This window comes from Saccopteryx leptura, chromosome 5, assembly GCF_036850995.1.
Source record: "Saccopteryx leptura isolate mSacLep1 chromosome 5, mSacLep1_pri_phased_curated, whole genome shotgun sequence".
NCBI lineage: Eukaryota > Metazoa > Chordata > Mammalia > Chiroptera > Emballonuridae > Saccopteryx > Saccopteryx leptura.
The window spans coordinates 166940865-166959381 of NC_089507.1; the positions used below are offsets into that span (position 1 = coordinate 166940865).

At 38.1% G+C, this 18517-nt stretch overlaps 1 pseudogene; it reads right to left on the reverse strand.

Moving 5' to 3' along the window:
* Window positions 1-10232: 10232 nt before the first annotated feature.
* The window catches only part of LOC136406692 (ABC-type organic anion transporter ABCA8-like), a 328883-nt pseudogene continuing 320598 nt past the window's right edge, over window positions 10233-18517 (reverse strand).

Below are 18517 nucleotides of genomic sequence, written 5' to 3' on the forward strand. Positions count from 1 at the left end.
GGACTATTGGTCTATTGCTCTTGTTCATTTGAATAATTTTATTTATTTATGAACTTAGAAATCCAAACCTTTTATCTTCATTCTCATTGTTTTAATTCAATTATTACAAGCATAGAGTTAAAGAAATGACATATTTTAACCAAGGAACAAAGTCTAAAATGTTAAAAACATTTGAAAGTCTATTTTCCCAACAGGTTATCCTGCTTTAAAAAATCAATACTATCTCACAGGTAACATTTGTTCCACTTGCTCAAAAAGGCAACTATTTTACGTAACATTTTTGTTAGAACTGGCCTCAGTCTTTGATAACAATCCCGTTAGACCACTGTGATTGCACAATCCCAGGCCTTGTTCCACTCTCCATGAGCCACCGACACCCTACTAGAGACAAGAGACATACCTCTCATTTGAGCTCCGTTTAACACTTCCAGAGCTCATGAATGATTTTGAACAAAACAAAAATCCAGCAATTTCTTTCATTATATCTACAATCACTTTGAGATAGAAACGGCACCATGGGAGTAGATAACTAAAAACCAGACACAATATTTTAGACTTACACAGAGATCAAAGGTAGTAATGCATTCTTTAATTGAGACTTGATGTTCATTGTACTTTTTCCAACGTGGCTTTAAAATAAATTTACTAATGAAATTTGGTACATCCACTAGATGGTAGGCAAGTAACATGAAGGGAAATCGATCCAGAGTTACAGTCTCACTTCTATGCTCACTCATGAACCAGGTATACAGGCAGTGCCTTGTCACCATTCATTGTCCCCACACCCACCCCTTCCAACATTAGACTGCCAATTACCACCCAGGAAGGGATTTCCTATTTCCTCACTTAAACACATTATCTAGTTCACTCACTATCGTGTCAAACTGCTTTACTTCTACTTACCTTTCTGAGACATAAAGGGACAAGATAAAACATCTAGACCAGGGGTCTCAAACTCAACTCAGCATGTGGGCCGCAGAGCAAGATCACAGCTGTTTGGCGGGCCGCACTAGGTCTACAAAAGGCAACTGTTATGCAACACTTTTCTCACTGCAGTTGAAAACAAAAAAAAAATCAGTACAACAAGCACAATCGTACATGCAGTTTACTCAGTGTCACAAAACGACCAGAAACTGTAGTTCGCATCACAACTGCTGTTAACTAAGCTAATATCTAGCTAGGATGCTAGAGAAATGAAAAATACAAGTAGGCCCCTAGGCTTACTTAATTTTATCCAAAATATTTTGAACTTCGTGGATTAGTCTGTGGGCTGCACAAAATTGTTAGGTTAGGTTTTAAAGTTGAAGCAGAGGACCCAAAGCCAATAGTCTTCTTTCTTTTTCTTTTCAGGGTTTTGTCTAAACCGGTGTTTCCCAACGTGGGGCCCACGTCCCACAGGGGGGCAATTCGATAGTTAAGGGGGGCAATTTGAAAATGGACTCGACACTTTAACTCTTTCACCCCGGGCCATTTAAATGCAATGCTAGATATCGGTGCCAAATTTAACAAAAAATGCAATTCTTAAATAATTGCGGTAAATAATTATTAAGTATAATTTTGTTTGACGAGACCAAAATATCAACTGGGTGATTGGCATCATCAAGTAAACTTCATCCTGGGTTCACCGCAGAGCGTGCCGTCTGCCGCGGGGAACCCCAGACGTTTTAAAAACTCGCTAAACAATGCAGTTATTCTCACCTAATTGGCCCATCACAACTTCTGTAGTGTTTCACATCATTCAGTTGGTGTTAATTTGAAATAAGTGTCAGTCAAAACTGTTGTAAAAGCTCGTTGATTTAATAAATATACATATATATTGTATAGATATAATTGGTAAGTATTTGATTTTATTTTTATCAATATTAAACTCTTTATTAAGGACTTCTTGCATCGGGGCTAGAAAGCACTAATATTTTATAAATATTATTGGGGCTATAATAGTGCAGGCATGACAATTTTAATTTTAGAAGCATAACTTTCCATAAAATTTTGTCAAGTGGAAAAAATATAGATACCTTTTGATTTGCGGTGGTAGTGTAGTAAATGTGTTATATACATTTAAATAAATATGAATTTTTAGCCCTGGCCGGTTGGCTCAGCGGTAGAGCGTCGGCCTAGCGTGCGGAGGACCCGGGTTCGATTCGCGGCCAGGGCACACAGGAGAAGCGCCCATTTGCTTCTCCACCCCTCCGCCGCGCTTTCCTCTCTGTCTCTCTCTTCCCCTCCCGCAGCCAAGGCTCCATTGGAGCAAAGATGGCCCGGGCGCTGGGGATGGCTCTGTGGCCTCTGCCTCAGGCGCTAGAGTGGCTCTGGTCGCAATATGGCGACGCCCAGGATGGGCAGAGCATCGCCCCCCTGGTGGGCAGAGCATCGCCCCTGGTGGGTGTGCCGGGTGGATCCCGGTCGGGCGCATGCGGGAGTCTGTCTGACTGTCTCTCCCTGTTTCCAGCTTCAGAAAAAGGAAAAAAAACAAAACAAAACAATAAATATGAATTTTTAGTATACGTTTACTCTATGTCACATTGAATATATTTTAACACATATTTTAATATTAGTTTTTAATTGATCTTATTTTTATTTCTTATAGCCCATAGTAAAATGAGTGGTGCAAGCAAGAAAAAAACTCATCAATATTCGGAGGAATATTTAAAATTTGGGTTCATACCTGCTGTTCACGATGAGCGGATTCCTTTTTGTCTTTTATGCCAGCAATGCTTGACCAACGAATCAATGAAACGAGGTCATCTTGAGGCGCATTTGAAGGTGAAACATAGTGCTCATATTAATTCAGATTTGAGTTACTTTAAAACTTTAAAGAAAATTTTTGAAAAAAGAACAACATTAAAGTCTCTATTTACTGCTCATACTTCAACTAATAATTGTGTTCTTGAGGCTAGTTATCAAATTTCTTTATTCATCGCTAAAACTGGAGAAAATACACTATAGGAGAGAATTTAATAAAACCATCAATATCAGCATTTCTTAAAACGGTTCTTGAAAAAGATGACAAAGATGTAAAAGCTATGCCACTCAGTAACAATTCTGTTAGCAAGAATAGGTGAAATGAGTGAGGATATTGAAAAACTGAAAACAAGAAAATTCTCCTTGCAAATGGATGAATCAACTTTGAGAGACAGTGAGGCAGTATTGATAACTTACGTAAGATATATTGATAAAGGACATTTTGCTGAAGAAATGTTGTTCTGTAAAAGATTAGAAAGCACCACTACCTCCAAAGATATATATAATAAGCTAAAATACTACTTAGATGTCAATGATATACCAATGAAAAATATAACATCTTGTGCTGCAGATGGTGCTCCCAATATGATGGGCAAGAAAAATGGCTGCTTAAAATCGATGAAAGATGCGAATCCAGAAATGATTCTTGTGCATTGTGTTATTCATAGGGAAAACTTGGTAGCTAAAAACATCTCGCCTGTTCTGAATAAAGTATTACATACAGTAATAAAGTGTGTTAATGCTATTAAAGCTAGTGCCAAATGTGAGCGTCTTTTCAAGCTATTTTGTGAAGAACAAAATGAAGACCATGTGAGACTTTTACTTCATATTGAAGTAAGATGGCTATCTAAAGGAAACTGTTTGAAAAGATTTATGGAACTGTTTGATACTCTTAGTGATTTTTTAAGCGACAAACCTGATATGAAGTATCTGTTAACAATAGATGGTAAAGCATTTGTGAGTTATTTAGCCGATATTTTTGAAAAACTAAATATATTAAATAAGCAACTTCAAGGAACAAAGAAAGCTCTTGTCGATGCAAAAGCAAAGATATTTGGTTTCATTACCAATATTGAGTTATGTCAGAAACATATTAACAACAAAAACTTTAAACAGTTTCATTGGCTCCAAAAATGTGAAGTAACTGATACCGCTTTACTTGTTATTGTCAATCATTTGAATATTCTATCGGCTGATTTAAAAGAAAGATTTTCTGATTTAAAACAAATTGATTTCCCAACATAGATGATGTAGCCAATGTTAGTGGATTTGTCTGATATATCAAATATGCAGTATCAAGAAGAACTCGCAGAATTGCAAAATGATGAGTCAGTTAAAGCTTTATTTAATATCAAAGAAGCGATGGCATGGCTTTGTGAGGAAACAGAAATCAAATACCCAAATTCAACCAAATGTGCAAGAAAACTATTGCTACCGTTTCCATCTTCATTTTTAGCTGAATGTGGATTTAGTGCTGTAAATGATTTACTGGTAAAAAAAAGAAATCGGCTGGATATAACACAACGTGGAGACTTGAGACTAAAGCTAACCAAATTGGAACCTAATATAAAATCTCTGTGCAGCAAACATCAAGCGCAAGGATCACACTAAATTAAAATAATAAATTAATATAGAAAAATCTGTATTAAAATTATTTGGAATTTAAATTTCTGTTTTTCATTATATGTTTTGAAATTTTACTTACTGTGTTTTGTTAACAATTTCATAGTGATTTCTTCCTAGAACCTATCATTTATGTTTATTAAGTGAACAAATCAATTTTTTAATGTTAAAAGTTATGTATGTTACATAGGGGGGGCATAAAAATTTTAGAAAGGTAAAGGTGGGGCATGGCACAAAAAAGGTTGGGAAACACTGGTCTAAACTCTTTGTAATCCCCCAAAGGCTGTCATATTCCAAAGCATTTCTTCATATTATAAAGGGTGCTCATTTAGTGGTACGGTACAACAGCTCTCCAAGAATTTCAAGGCAAAAGACCAGCAGTTTGAGAAAGAAAATGAGAGCGCACCATATTCAATTGAAAGTTTCACCTTTGCCTAACAGCACAGATAAGTCAATAAAGAATCACTTCATCTCTGGAGTGTATTTGCAGGTACAGTGAGGATGAAGCCCTGTTGTTTAGTTTCTGAGCATTTCTTTCAATCTAAACAAAGTTGTGGATCTGTGATCATCTCCACCTATGTCTCCAACTAACTGTTTATTCATAACCTCCAGAGTTTTGTGTTTTAAATGTGAGTCATTTGGTTAATGATTTACTGGGTAAGGCTGACATAGAAATAACTGTCAAGGCTAGCTGGGTGAGTAACCTGCGATGAAAGTTATATTTGTCTTTTCATTGACATTCAGCCAGTTCCTCTGGGGTAGTTGCATTTGTACCTGGTTGTCTGGATATATCATATTATAAAGACCAACCTTATAGAGGAATCCCAATATTCGTCAGCTTTCCTCTGTTATTTCCAAGATGATTATGGCTCCTATCAAAATTTGAAGCACAGTCCTCAAGCCACAAAAATGAAGAGTTTCATCAGAAAAACTTATCTCTACACAAAGCTCTAAATTGTCCTCTAGGTTGATTCCATCATCTGGAAAATCAGAGTTTTCATTCTTCTGCTTCTCATTTTCATTTAGTTCCAACTATTTTCTAGTCACTCTCGAGACTTACTCTATGATCCAGTAATTATTTAGAAAGATGATGTTTTCTTTCCATATATCTCATGACTTTCTTGTTATCTTTTGGTTATTGATTTCTAGTTTAATTCTATTATGATCAGAAAATTTATATTGCATGTCATTTCTGTTAGGACTTGTTTTATGACCCAAGATATGATCTGTTTTGTGAATATTCCAAATTCCCTTGAAAAGAGTTATATTCTGCTATTACATGGGTGAACCATTATATCATCATCTATTAGATCTAGTTGGTTGATGTTTAATTATTCTATGTTTTTGTTGGTTTTTCCATTAGTTCCTTTTGTCCTTTGCACTATAAATTAGCAGCTATACCCAAACATTAAATTATTACAAAAATGATTATTAAAATAACCTTGTGTATATGTGGGATCTTGATAACATTATAAGGAGTGAAATAAGTAAATCAGAAAAAAACAAGAACTACATGATTCCATACATTGGTGGAACATAAAAATGAGACTAAGAGACATGGACAAGAGTGTGGTGGTTACCAGGGGTGGGGGGAGGGAGAACAGGGGGAGAGTTAGGGGGAGGGGGAGGGGCACAGAGAACTAGATAGAGGGTGGCGAAGGACAATCTGACTTTGGGCGAGGGGTATGCAACATAATTTAATGACAAAATAACCTAGACATGTTTTCTTTGAATATATGTACCCTGATTTATTAATGTCATCCCATTACCATTAATAAAAATTTATTTAAAAAAAAAATAAAAAAAAAATAAAATAACCTTGCCAGAGTTGTTTAGCATTTAGGACATGGGAATCTTATTTGAAATCACATAATATAAACAGCTGTGTAGCATTGTATGGCCGTGGTAATCATTAATAGCAGCTGGGATGGTGGAAGAGATTGACAATCCTGGAGAGAACTAACAATTGCTAATAGCATGTTTGCACAATATTCCAGGGAACCAGCAGTTTCAGTTCCTGTCCAGCTAAGAACAAGAAATGGCCTCAGCCACAAGACTTTGGCTGGTACAGATCTCCCATTCATTGGAATTCAGCTAACAAAAAGCAGATGGCCAACTCAAGGATGCTGACCATAAGGAATCACATCAAAGTTTTTGTGAAGACACTCTACATGTCTGACACATCCACAGTTTCTTCTCCCCCTCTTTCAGCTCTATAAAATTTGCAGGCCTGACTGGAAATGTTAAGATGGGCTTTGGAACAGGCGACTCCCATCTTCTCAGGCTGGCAGCACTTGAATACACCTCCTTCCTTTTGCACCAGCACTTGTGTCCCGAGTCTGGCTTTCATTGTGGCAGGCAGCTGGACCTGCCGGATTTTTGTTTCAATAATACAAATTCAATGGAGAAAAAAAGATAAACTCACTTCTGGAAAGGTAAGCAAGAAGCTCAGTTTATCCCTGAGTCTCATTATTTCCAGGGAAGCAGTTCACATTTTTTCCTGGTCTTTGCGCTACATCCGATAAGTTATTAATATCCAAAATTTATAAAGAACTTAAAAAACTCAACTCCAAGCAAATCAAACAATTCAACTGGAATATAGGCAAAGGATCTGAATGAACAAATTCTAAAGAAAACATAGAGATGGTAATAGACATATAAAAAGATGCTTAATATCACTAATCATTAGTGAAATGCAAATTAAAACCCTAAAAGGTATCAACTTACACTGGTGAGAATGGCTATCATCAATAAATGAATAAGCAACAAGTGTTGGCAAGGACGTGGAGTAAAGGGAGCTCTTGTGCACTGTTAGTGGGAATGCAGATTGGTGCAGCCATTACGGAAAGCAGTTTGGAGTTATCTCAGAAGTTTAAAAATGGAACTGACTTTTGACCCAGAGATCCTACTTGCAAGAGTATATCCTAAGAAGCTTGAAACACTAATTCAAAAGAATAAGTGTACCTCTAAGTTCACTGCAGTGTTATTTTCAATAAACAAGATCTGGAGACAGCCCAATCATCAGTAGGCGAATGATAAAAAAGCTATAGTACGTTATACAATGAAATACTAAGCAGCCATAAAAAGGAAGGAAATCTTACCTTTTCTGAAAGCATGGATGGACTTGGAGAGCATTATGCTAAGTCAAATAGGCCAGTTACAGAACAAGTACCATGTGGTTTTACTAGTATGTGGAATCTAATGAACAAGATGAACTAAAAAGCAAAATAGAAATAGAGTCATACATAGAAAGCAGGCTGACAGCCTTCGGGGAGGGAGAGGGGAGGGTGGGTGTGGGAGCTGGAGGGATAGAGCAAGAAAGGACAAAAACATCTCATGAATTTAGACAAAAGTGTGGCGATAGCTATTTTGGGGGGGAGTGCCGGAGGGTATAATGGGGCTAAATGATGATGGATGAAATACATTTTAATTAAAATGCAGATTCCTGGGAACTGCCTTAGATGTACTGCAGCGTCAAGGTTTTATACTTTTGTTATGAGCAATATAGGCTTTAAGCTTGAATTCCTTTTCTATTTGGAACACCAGTTTGGTGTCTGGAGTTGCTATACATGGAAGACGTGGCCTATATGGTTTGTGGGGTTATAAAAGAAGGATTTTTTTATATTGGTTGAAGTTTTATTTATAAAGAGACTATTTTCAAAAGTGTAAAATACAGAGTACCCTCCCCTGACTCTGATGGCTGCCTATCTGTCCTTATGATTACAGGATAATTATGCTTTAATTTAAAACCTTCACCTGCATCTTGTCATCTGATTCTCACATCAAGTCAATAAGTAAGTAAGTTGGGTGTTTATCCTCCCTGTAAGAGGGCAAACTGAGACTTAACTTGCTTAAATGACTGCCCTACAGACCCATAGCTTAGAAAGTAGCCAAAATTAATACATCCCTAAGTCTGCCATATCAGAGATTGAGGAACAAATTCCTAGGGATATTTTATAAAGCACGTTGTCCTCTTTCTCAGTGACATCACATTCTTGGCTACAATGATTGAACTTTTTTTTTTTATATCTTCATGTATTCTAAAGTTCATACCACAGGAAGGTACTCCTGATAACTACAGTGTGTCCATAAAGTCATGGTGCACTTTTGACTGGTCACAGGAAAGCAACAAAAGAGGATAGAAATGTGAAATCTGCACCAAATAAAAGGAAAACCCTCCCAGTTTCTGTAGCATGATGTGGCAGCATGTGTGCATGCGCAGATGATGACGTAACACCGTGTATACAGCAGAGCAGCTCATGGCCATGCCATTTGAGATGTGGATGGTACAGAGGAAAGTTCAGTGTGTTTTTTGGCTCGCTAAATTCGAATTAGTGACCAAAGTGCAACGTGAATATCGGCACGTTTATAATGATGCGCCACCACATAAGAATAGCATTACTTGGTGGGATAAGCAGTTGAAGGAATCCGGCAGTTTGGTGGAGAAACCCCGTTCTGGTAGGCCATCAGTCAGTGATGTACGAGATAGCTACCTAAGGAGCCCTAAAAAAAATCCTTGCGTAAACCCACATCGAACTGCACTGAATATATATGAAACTGGGAGAGTTTTCCTTTTATTTGGTGCAGATTTCACATTTCTATCGTCTTTTGTTGCTTTCCTATGACTGGTCAAAAGTGCACCATGACTTTACAGACACACTGTATTTGTATGTATTTGTTTCTTGCAGCACTTCCTGAGATATTTTTTGTTTTACTCTTTATTGATATCTTATAACATCTTAATCTAGGCCAACATATAATTCTTTTTTACCACTAAGGCAACAATTATATAGTGATGGTGTAGTGTTTTGACTCCAGTTGCTTACAAAATGGAACAAAATAATATGTTTTAGTGCTTTGCCCAAATATAAACCTTGAAATGTAAAACATGGACAACTTTTCAAAATCAATCTGAGTTTATTTTTATTAAAATATTCACAATTTGACCATTGGAATTTAGCACAAAAATTGGTTATTTAGGCTACAAAATAGTTTTTAGCTTAAAATCCTTGTATCATTCAAGAAGCTATCATGACAATTAGAAGTTGAGTATATAGTATCTCTTGTGTTCCCATCAAAAGATAATGTAAACTTCAAGTTGAAGGGATGTTCTTTATACCTTCTTTGCAACCTCAACGCAGTTTGATACCTGCCTGATGCTATCTTACATTAAGAGGCACCAAACAAATCCTGAGTTTGCAATTCTGAGTGTGTGTGACCTATAACTTTGGGAAGGTCAGCGTCTTTAAATATCACATTATTGGCCCTGGCCAGTTGGCTCAGTGGTAGAGCGTTGGCCTGGCGTGCGGAAGTCCTGGGTTCGATTCCCGGCCAGGGCACACAGGAGAAGTGCCCATCTGCTTCACCCCTCCCCCTCTCCTTCCTCTCTGTTTCTCTCTTCCCCTCCCACAGCCAAGGCTCCATTGGAGCAAAAGATGGCCTGGGCGCTGGGGATGACTCCTTGGCCTCTGCCCCAGGCGCTAGAGTGGCTCTGGTCGTGACAGAGCGACGCCCCGGATGGGCAGAGCATCGCCCCCTGGTGGGCGTGCCAGGTGGATCTCGGTCGGGCGCATGCGAGAGTCTGTCTGACTGCCTCCCCGTTTCCAGCTTCAGAAAAAAAAAAATCACTTTATTTACATACATGTATTAGACTTTTATTGCTGCATAACAAATTAACATGAACTCAGTGATTTATGAAACAATGAAAGTAGTAACAACGAAAATAAAAACTCATCTAAGCACCGCCCCTGGTGGGTGTGCCGGGTGGATCCCAGTCGGGCGCATGCGGGAGTCTGTCTGACTGTCTCTCCCTGTTTCCAGCTTCAGAAAAATGAAAAAGAAAAAAAAACAACAACAACTCATCTAAGTATGAGTGAACAAAAATATTGTGTTTATTGTAAAGTGTTTATAGAGTCACCAGTTGAGTGAATCAAAATATATAAACATGTGAAATTAAGCTCTATGAAGTTCTAGTGCTCTGCGAAAGGGTAGACTGTTGCATCATAAGAAAACATAAAATCAAAAAAATTTTTTCAAAATTGTATGTATGATATGTATTTTTTATCAACTTGATTATTCAAAGTCTTACTACAATGATATATATAAACATGTTTCAATTTTCCTTAGAGTCACAACAGGCAAAACATGAACCCCATGATCTAAAATCTGGAAAATGACAGAAAAGTAAAATCAGTGACTTAAGAAGACATTTTAAAAAGTAAATTACCAAAAGCAAAGACTGTCTGCTGTGTATTGAATGGGTTCCTTTATCCTTCAATTGGCACTGTCTTCCTTTGCATTTTAATACAAAAATAAGTAAATATACAATATTTGAAAGTTAAGACAGAAAATATTAAGCAATCTTTCTATCATCCTCAAACACAAATATTCCATAATAAATGCATTTTTTAAAGTTTACTACTTTATGAAAGGTAGAATTTGGTAGCTGGTACTGAGGCCGCATGGTCTGACTACCTTAGTCCCGCTGTAATATTCTTGAGAGAAATCATATAATAAGCTTCAAAATTAGCATGTGTATATCTGAGATAAGGCATATTAATGCTATAAAATATCATGTTTAAAGAGTCACAAGCTCAAAGAGAAACACAGTTTCTGGGGCTTCAAAGCTCTTCTTGTGGGAGGAGCTTCCACTTCACGGGTAAATCCACTTCCCCATCCAAATCCTCCAGCTCCTGCTCCTTGGAGAGCTCCAGGAAAACCTGCAATGCAGGAAGAAGAACAAAGAAAGAGAGTGTCACACAGCTCCTGGAGCTCTGAGTGTGCATATATTACACATTTATATTCCATGGGTGACACAAAACCCTCTAAGACTGACTCACCTGGTCCAGGGTGGACTGTGAGAGGCTGTACTCCCCCAGGTCGAAGTTCTGTTTAACTGCACAAGGATGGAGGTGTATTAGGAAGCCATATGCTTTTGATCCCAAATGGTATACCAGGTCATGTATAAAAAGTACATACAACTAGATCTTAAATATAAGAGATAAAGGAATAAACATTCTCAGATTAAACAAGAGCATGCAAGTTCACTATCTAATCATATAACAGGATGGAAATCCTCTTCCATTGTCTTAGAGGTTGGGCAGAGGAGCCACTAGACTGGAAAACAACAGAAGAGGTTCCAGGTCACCTAAGTAGGATAAGGTAAGGATGGCTCCTTCAGTCTTGGGACACTTCCATGTGCCCTGTCCATCCACCTTTGCTAGATTCTACCCTGCTTTCTGCTCTAGAGACTGACAGAGGCTCCTTCTGTGGGCCCACCAGTGGAGCACAGGAGGAGGGACAGAAGGAGTGGAGGGAGGCCTGGTCTTTATTCCTTCACTTCCTCTCTGACACCAACTGTGTCTTGACTGAAAGCCACTGCTTTTCTCAAAAAGGAAAATTCTAGATGATATGAACCCAGGTTCTAGTCACTGCTTCCTCTCTTAGTCCTTTTGGACCTAAGAATGGCAACACCTGCTGATTTGGCTTTGGGTAATGGTACTGCCTTTGCATCTTTGTAAATAGTTCCTTTATAAACACAACTTCCTTGAATTAGCTTATTTTGAGTTTATAGCTGTTACCAGTCACAACTATAACTGACGTCCCAAATGTGCAGACTCAGAGGAGAGGAAATAATGGGTGGAAAGGTAAGACTGGAAAGCAGAATTATCAGGTGCTGTGGTTGATTGGCCCACAGTGTGGAAACATGAGGAGAGATCCTTGACACATGTCTGAAAATATGTAAGGAAAAGGTGCTGAGAATGATTGACAGCCCTGCCCTTTCAGAGTCAAGATAGAATGGAGGAATCTGCATGTTACTCATGAAATGGATAGTGGGAAGTGTTCCTAGACGATCTCCTGGAAGGGTAAAGAGATTCCAAGAAGTAGCCCAGGGGCAGCAAAGTGATCCCAGGATTCCAAAACGAGGAGGTATTACCCACCACAGGAATCTGTGGTCAGAGGATAAAGACGGGAGAGGAGAGAGACTCTTTAAGGAACCCATAAAAGCATACCATGAGAGAAAGGGAGGAAGGCCCATAGTACATCTTTAATGACCAAATCAAGCCATACTGCCATATGATCTCTTCTCTCCTCACCTTATATTCTATCCTAAAAAGGCCTAAAACATTAGCTTATGAGAAGAGGAGAGAACAGGGTAGGAAGAGAGATAAAACTGATAATCCACCTTCCTGCTACAAGTCTGAAAATTTGAAGGAAGAAGGAAGCATGTGAGGCTCTAGTTTGGCTGGAATTTGCATCCTACACAAGTGATCTGATGTACACAGGAATGAGTCTATGCAGCAAAAAGAAGGAATAATACACGGCATGCATTTTGTTTCCATGCTATGTGGCCTAGCTTATGATTTCAATACATGCATTACAGCTAAGAATGGAACTATTGCTAAGTGAACATCAGGATAAAAATACTAGATTACATTTCAATATTTTGTAGTTTGCATAAGTTTCACATAATGGGGTAGGATAATGATAAAAAGTTGTTTTCCTTCTCCTTTATTAGAGCTTCAGTTTTGGCAAATTAAGCATATCAGAAGGAATTTGAGGAAGGAGGGGTCATTTCTGAAGTCAGAAACATTAGAAGGTTCTTAAAAAAAGGCTCCATTCTATTCACGTGATTATGCCTACCTGGAACAATTCTTTGCTTGCTTCTGATTAGTTATAAAACACTCTCGTGTTGCTCAGAGCCCATTGTGGGAATTTTCCCCACTGGAATATTAAAAATTGAACAAAAGTCCAAAATGGTCAGTGTGGAAAATGGACCTATCAACTACAGAGTGACATAATTAGCAGAATCAGAAAGTGAAAAGACAAGCTATCTGGAACCACCTTCAACTCATCTCAAGAGGAGTATCTCTTCAACAACTAGAGTGCCTGGAGCTTCTAATGACAGATGACAGGCCAAAAAGTATAAGTCACAACAGGAAAATGTTTAACTTTTTACCAGACTTCATACACTGGCGTGACAGGCAGGAACTTAGTCTACGACAGAGCTGTACATTCTACAGAAGTCCAAATCTTAGCTCTGAATTTAAGAGCCACAAAAAGAATTATGGCTTTGCCCAACTCAACAGAGAGGAATCCTCTTATCAGCATCTAATTCTATTAAAGACTACACAGCAACAAAACCAAATGTATATCTTTCTGTTTGTATAAATTTGTGGGCACACTAGTCCCAAATGGTCTCTTCCCTCTACAGCCTCATTCACTCAGGGCAGGGCTTTTAACCTCGGCACTAATGATGTTTTGTTTCAACAATTCTTTGTTGTGTGATGGCACTGACTTGTGCCCTGTTGGATGTTTAGCATCATCCCTGGCCTTGATCTATTAAGTACCAGTTGCACCTCCCCAATCCCATCCCAGAAATTGTCATTTTACCCCTGGCTGAGATACTGGATTAAAAATCTTAATAATTCAGTTATGGTATAATACTGTAATTTTATATTCATGTACATATTATACTGGCTTTGTGCAAGATCTGAGTTTATCTGTTTCCCACAGTCTTGTCTCTAAACAGTGACTCTTACCTATCTCTAGTTTGAAGAAAGCCTGTGATAAAGGTCGCACATCCTCAACAGGCAACTTATAGACCATCAGGGAGGAGTACCTGGGAGGAAAAGAGTGTGGTTGAAATCCAGGTTTCCAGAGCACATCCACTGATGAGGAGATGTCTAAAAAAACCCACCACAGTCTGACAGGTGTGAGATAATAGCTCATTATGGTTTTAATTTGCATTTCTTTAAAGAAAAAAATAAAAAAAAGTAGGAGAAGAAAAAGAAGAAGAAAACAAACCAACAAACAAACTTGAATAGACTCATTGATACAGAGAATGTTTAGACAGTTGCCAGACTTGGGGAGGTTTTTGGACTGGGTGAAAAAAGTGAAGGGATTAAGAACTACAAATTGGTAGTAACAGAACAGTCATGGGGTGTAAAGTGCAGCATATGGAATATAGTCAATTATATCATAACAACTATGTATGCTGCCATGTTGGTACTGAAAATATCAGGGGAAACTTTGGAAAGTGTGAATGTTTCACCACTATGCTGTACACCTAAAACTAATACAAAGTAATACTGAATGACAACTGTAATTAAAAAGAAATACAATAAAATCATGACATTGAAAAAAATAAATGAAATGGAGCAGTAATATTGCCAATAATTTTTTTGCATGCACAGTCCTGTATAGCACTGGAAACAGCCATACTGTGAATGCCCTTGGATCAGCAACATGTCATCTTTCTAAAGTAGACCTATTATAAGACTCTTAAGAAAAAGCTGCTTTTAGTCTAGGCCGGAATGGGAGACAAAGGGCAGGATAACAACCCAGTGATGTCTCTAGCAGGGAAGAAGCAGATGCCTTATCATCCTTCTCTTTTAGAAAGAAGAGTATTTAACTGAAAAGAATGAGGATTTTCATCTGCTTTCTCCACTACTAGTGATTTGGCATTATATAACTCACCTGAGCCTCAAGTGCCATTATTACTGATAATAATAAAAATGCTAAGAGACCATTCAGGGAGGTTTGACAGATGCCTGGTACTTGGTGTTACACAGATGACCTCATTTAATGGAAATGGCTTCACCCTCAAGAAAAGACACCTGAAACAAACTGAGTCTGTGCACATGTCCGGTGCCTGGTTTGTCCCCTCATAAGAATCAGCCTCCAAAATCAGCCCACTGTTCTCTTATTTTTTTCTTCAGGTGTCTCCTGGTTTGGACCTTTCTCTAGTAAACTATTCATAATTTCCATGAAATTAAAAATAAAAGAATGAGAAGATTAACTTTTTCTTTCTTGTCACCATACTAGAACATAGAAGAAAGTCCAAGATGAAACGGAACACCACCCGAGTTTACCTTTCCTGCCGAGCAGCCTGGGGGAAAAGCCTCAGGATCTCACTGTGAAGAGGCTCCACCTGCCTTGGAGTCTTCACCTTCATCTCCAGCAGGTAATCTTTGCCAAATTTGCTCTTCAGTTGCTGGATGGTTCCGATACATCTGGAAGGAGAAGGAGGAGGATGAGGTACAACCAAGGAAAGGGAGAGAGGAATCTACAACAGGGGATTTTCAAGTTCTGGAGGCCAGGAAAGGGGAAGGGTCGGGTTTAGAAGAGCAGCCAGGCCCTTCAGGTCCTCATGGTGATCATCTGTGCAGGAAACGGTCTATTGTTCAGGATATAACTGAAGGCCAAATGTGGGCACCCACCTCAGCCTTCCGGACACCATCATGGCCACACGGTCACACACAGCCTCAGCCTCAGCCATGTAGTGGGTGGTCAGGAGGGCGCCCCTCTCAGTTTTTCTAATGGTGGCCTGGATCGCCTGCCTAAAGTTAGGTTAAGGGAAGTGTTAATAAGTGGGAATGCCAAGATCATAGATAAAATAAATTTGAAGACATTTCCCTCAGCACATATGAAAATATTATAGGAGTAAATTTAGATAAAACAAAGAAAAGATTTTTCAGTGGTAACAAGCATGGAAATAACCAAATGACTGCTCAGAGTACAAGATAGAGCATGGCTTGGGCTGCATGTAAAGAATGATATTGGGTAAAATGTTGTTTAGAAAAATGTGGGTTAACCTCAGGAGATGATGTCAGAGTAGTGGTGGCATGAGAGATACTCCTGATCTCTTCCTTTGTAATGTCAGTAAATCGAACAACTATAGCACAGTGAAGTAACCACACCTCAGTTCACTGGCACTCCTGAAATGTTCATGTACTGAGTGGGCTAAAGTTGTTTTTTGTTAGAATTCTTAACAATACCACTATTAAATGCCATCAAGAAAGAAGAAATTGAATAACATGGTTACACAAGACAGATATATAGTTCAGAAAGAAAATAAGAAGTCTTCAGAAAAATGTCAATCACATGGAAATCTTGGAGTTAAATGATTGAGAATTAAAATTGAGTTCTGAAAATACTCAACAATAAGTGAGAAAACATCAATAGTCAATTTAACAAGCTCACCAGGAGACCAAACTTTAAAAACAGAGATGAAGAACTCAATACATGAACTGAAAACTGAGGTAGCAATTTTAGCTAATTGATCAAGCCAGATAGAGAAAACAATCAGTAATATCAAAGACAGGCAACTAGAGATGCTACAGAGACAATAGGAGAGAGAGTCACAAATTTGAAAGAAATGAGAAAGCTCTACAATAATTCTCTGACTCCATCAGAGAGAGCAATATTAAAATAATGGGTATTTCAAACAAATAATTGATGAGAATTTTTCAAGCCTATGGAAAGGGCTAGAGCCTCAAATCCAAGAAGAAAACAGAATGCCAAGGTACCTCAATTCAAACACACCTACTCCAAGGCAAATCATAATAACATTGTCAAAAGTCAATGACATAAAATGGATCCTCAAGGCAGCTAGGGAAAAGAAGAACCTAACATAAAGAAAAGCACATTTGGTTATCATCAGACTTCTCAGCAGAAACTCTACAAGCCATTTGAGAGTCAACCCAAACATTCAAAGTACTGAAAGAGAAAAATTACCAGCCAAAAATACCATATCTATTAAAGTTATTCATCAGATATGAAGGAGAAATAAAAATGTAAGCAGACATACAGAAGCTAAAGGAATTTATTACCAGAAAACCCTCACAGCAGAAAATATGCCAGGGGGTTATTCAAACAGACAGTACGAACAAAATAAAAGCAAAACTATAAGTAAAAGCTCCAACAAGGTCACAATAAAAACAAGGATAATCTGTGACAACAATAACATAAAAGGGAAGAAGATAAAGATCTGCAGTAGCTAAGGAGGATAGCATGCAAAAGCACTCATAAGACAAAGGAGTCTTGTACTTATAAACATTTTCTCTTAATAACTTTATATTAACAATCCACAAAAAGTCACTACAGAAATACAAAGCTTAAAAAAGAAGAAACAGGGAGGAAAAGTATAGAATACCACTAAACAAAAACAACTCACAGAAACAGAAAAGAGAAAAACCAAACAAGATACAGAGCTACCAGAAAACAAAACATAAAATGGCTATACAAAATCCTCAAGTATTCATAATTATCCTAAATGTAAGTAGACCGAACTCACCAATAAAGAGGCACAGAGTAGCAGATTGCATCAAAAAGCAAAACCCAACCATATGCTGCCTTCAAGAGACACAGCTAAGCTACAAGGATGAAAATAGACTCAAAGTGAAAGGTTGTAAATGATTCTCCAAGCAAATAATATCCAAAGAAAAGCAGGGGTTTCCATGCTCATATCTAACAATGGTAATTTCAAGACAACAAATAGAATCAGAGACAAAGATAGACATTTCATTCCTGACCAGGCAGTGGTGCCATGGTTAAAGTGTTGGACTGGGATGTGGAGGGCCCAGGTTCAGAACCCTGAGGTTGACAGCTTGAGTGCTGGCTCATCTGGCTTGAGTGTGGGCTTCTTTGGCTTGAGCATGGGCTCACCAGCTTGAGCATCCTGTTTCTGAGATGAGCATGGGATCATAGACATGATCCCATGGTCACTGGCTTTAGGAAGGGGTCATAGGCTCTGCTGTAGTCCCCCCCAGTCAAGGCACATATGAGAAAGAATTCAATGAACAACTAAGGTGCCACAACGAAGACTTAATGCTTCTCATCTCTCTCCCTTCCTGTCTCTTTTTCCCTATCTGTTCTTCTCTCTGTCTCTCTCTGTCTCTGTTATTAAAAAAAAGATATTTCACGATAAAGCGGACATTGTATTAAGAAGATATACCATGTCTTAATATATATGCACCAACCCAGAAAGCACCAAAATATACAAGACATCTATTCACTGATTTATAAATAAAAGCAGCGAAAACACCAGCATACTTGGAAATCTCTACACACCATTAATTGCTTTAGATAGATCATCCATACAGAAAATCATTAAAGAAATATCATCATTAAATGACACACTATACCAAATAAACATACTAGACATTATAGGACACTTAATTCCAGAACATATGATTATACTTTCTTCTCCAGTGGGCATGGGACATTCTGAGGGATAGGTCATATGTTGGGCCACAAAACTAACATCAACTGATTAAGGAAGATTAAAATTAGACCAAGCATATTTTCTGACCATAAGCCTTTGAATTTAGAATTCAACTGTAAAAATGAAGTAAAGAAACTCACAAAA